Raw genomic sequence first — 3,448 nt, forward strand, 5'->3', positions numbered from 1 at the left:
TCTACATCAAAGGGCTACTCTTAAAAGTCCAAGTTTAGAAAAATTAATATTTGATAATGCTCAAAGTCTGCATATGCACACAGGCAACGAGTGCCTGATAATCTCTTAAGAATACTAAAAGCCCTAATATGCCATATTTACTGATATTACGGATTAAAACAGCATATAATATGCGTTTAAAAATCGTTTTGCATATCAAACTACAATTTGTGAGCAGTGATTTAATGGTAGTTAATAAGACTCATTTCAAAAGGCACAGTACAGATGGGCACACTAAGTTTCTCTCTGCCACCTTGTGGTCATTTTCTCCAACTGCAGGGTTGAAGTGGAAATGAAAAGGGTGTGCAAAACATTTTTTTATTACTATCTTACAATATACCTGACATTTTAGAACCTGATACGGACACATGTGAGGTGCACATAATATACAGCTGTTATTAAAGCGGTAAGCCACAAATATCATACTCTAGGTTTATAACCAGGCTATGACACAAACGATAAAGGCCAGAATTTATGGTCTGTGGGAATTTCCTATTTTAAAAATCCAAGCTGCAAAGTATCTTCTTAGTTATCTGAGTTATTTTTGGAACTGCTACAAATACATGGGTAGTTTGACTATGTAGCTACATAAAGAAGTAGGGACAGCGTAACTAGACTGTCACAAACTTTGTTATCAATTTATCAGCATTGACATGTAACCACTTGAATTGAGCTTTGAGCCACTTGTACTCTTCCACATTATGATGATAAAACCTGATTTATTGCTATTATTTAAAAATGATCAAATAATATAATGTATATTCATACACAGACAAAGCTAACATGCAACACAGACTGATTCAGTACAAAGCGATGCACAGGCTGCATTACTCAAAAGCTGAACTGCATCTTCAGAGTGTGTCTGAGTGTGATAAGTGGTGCTCAGCCGAAGGCTTAACAGCACTCCTTCTTTCTTTCTGCCCTACATTATGAGACTTCTGGTCTGTAATTTTCAAATGTCATTCAGAGAAACGAGGCTCAGCCATGACCTGGCCATCTTTGGGTGCTCCGAAGATACTTTTAAACTTTCATTTGATGTGCAGCTCTCAGCAGTGAGGTCTAAAAAGGTATTCTTCCTCCTTTTTCCCCAGTATATAAACAGCAAAATGTAAATTTCTTATATTAATATATTGACATTTCTCCCATTGAAACAAGTAAATAAGACACTGAATAATGGTTACTGTTTATGTCAGGCTGTGGTGCTGTAGTTGCTGTTTGCTTTTCATTTTAAAATCTGTTTTATGATGCTCCTGCTCTTTCACCTGCAATATCTGCAGCTTGTGGAAAAGTTTCTACACTCTGGCCTTATCTGCGTCACCGTGTCCACTTTCAATCACTAATAAATCACAATTTTCTCGAAAATACTGCCTTTAATGACGTGTCGCAGTAATAACAGCGCAGGTGTAAATAATGTATTAATAAATGTCTGGGAAAAAGGTCATCGCTGGTTCTGAGCTGATGCAGACGTGTGACTCACGTTTCAACTCGAGCTTAATTTATAATTGAAAAAAAAAATAGAATTTAAAATGCCGCAGAGTGGTCAGGTGCTGACCTTGAATTCAGACTGAGGTGTGAAGCAGTCGTCATTAGCGAGCCAGTTCACCTGCGCTGCTGGAGAGAGAATATATGAATTGCTGCATCTGACGTGGTGAACTTGGTAATTCGCATACTGTCTTGTGCCCTGTGATTTAAACTGGTTGTCTGCCTCTCTTTGTTAACCAGCTTCAGCATAATGATGTAGTTTTCTGTGATGTTTCAACACCATGGCTGGAGGCAGGAGTTTAGTCAGCAGCGTGCAGGATCAAGAAAAAAAAAAAGTGAGCCACTGAAAATGGAGAAAAATGGCTCGCAGTACCCCAAGGTAGGAAATAAATTGCAGACGATAACTAGCGAAGCGAGGCACAAACAGCATAATAAATTGTTCGAGATTTTTGCTCTCATTTTGCAGAGCAAAATCAAACTTTGGAGTGCGCAGTTGGCAGGCCATTAAAAGAATTACTTCATGCTCTGAAAACAGAGGGATTGTGTCAATCCCTATATCTCACACAAAAAGACAACACGCTCCTCGGAATTGCTTTGTGTTTTCTGCCATCTAGGTGGGTGCAATGACGAGCTCAGATCACAGCGAGGCAAGCACAAATACAGTAAGTGACTTGGAAATATCTCTGAAAGAAACATATCTCTGTTGAATAAGGCGCTAAACCAAAAGTTAATACACACTGGCATGGAGTAGATAAATATTTATGCACAAATATTTATGTCTTACAGTTTCGCAATATATCAATATTAATGATTAATGATCTGCATTCCACACTTTTAATAATTTAGCAAAGCTAAATAAGTCATATTTCGCCCACTCTATAAATATGCAACAGATCTGGAGAAATTTTTGTTGTCTGCAGACTATCTCTTGTTGATAATAGCAATCACTGGAGCAATGTACACTGAAAGATTTGTTAGTTGTTTGCTTAATCCAATTAATATTTCATAAGTTTGTGAACATGAGAATTACCACTCCAGCAGTGATGCAGGCACCACACGCAGACTGGGTTTCCCCAAATGCAATGGTCAAAGACATTACTTCACACAATAAAAACAGTAAGTTTTAAAATCCACTATTAAGTCTGAGCTTTTGCTATGAAGTAAAACATAATATTCAGACTGAGGTGTTTTTTTAGACTCTAGAGTTATGTTAAGTGAAATTTATGCAGTACGATTGCACCAGTCTTTTGGATATGTTTGCTAAAATCTTCTGCACGCCATCCAGAGATCTTCTTCAGCGTCTGAGGTTCGTTAATCACACGCCCTGTCCCGGATTGTCTAAAAGGAATCATGTGGAGTAAGGCAACATTAAAAAAAATGTTAATAAATACCACCACACTTCTCTGAAGCACATGATGACATGCTTTTCTTCCCCCTGACTCATGAAGTTTGAAAAGCACCGTGGTTTTCCAGTGGAAACATGGAAATAACACTTGGGCAAGAGAAAACATGAGACGGTATTAATAATGCATTCTGCATCATTATGCTACAATTTAAATGAGGGTTAAAGCTCACTGCTTTACTTGCACAAGACCAATTGGACATTAAATATACAACAGAAGCATTTTTCCTCCACCATATTCACTCATTCATTGGAGGCATTTTCAAATGCAGTTCAAGGTCACATACACTATGAGACATTTAACCCCTTCTGTCCTGTCCTGCTTGCAGTTCAAGTTTTTATTTCAACTTGGGGAAGCACAGTGTATCAAAGGATACGTGCATCTCGATTAAAAATGTAATGCAAAATCTAATCTAATGCGACTAAAACGTTTTGAGCTTATTACTATTATTATTATTATATAGTGCGTGTTTCTGTAAGAGCAGGTAAGCTCAAAAATATTCATAATCAGGTCAAGGTCATTTA

This window comes from Perissodus microlepis, chromosome 23 (genome assembly GCF_051167445.1).
Source record: "Perissodus microlepis isolate ML-2025 ecotype Zambia chromosome 23, ASM5116744v1, whole genome shotgun sequence".
In the NCBI taxonomy this organism is placed as follows: domain Eukaryota; kingdom Metazoa; phylum Chordata; class Actinopteri; order Cichliformes; family Cichlidae; genus Perissodus; species Perissodus microlepis.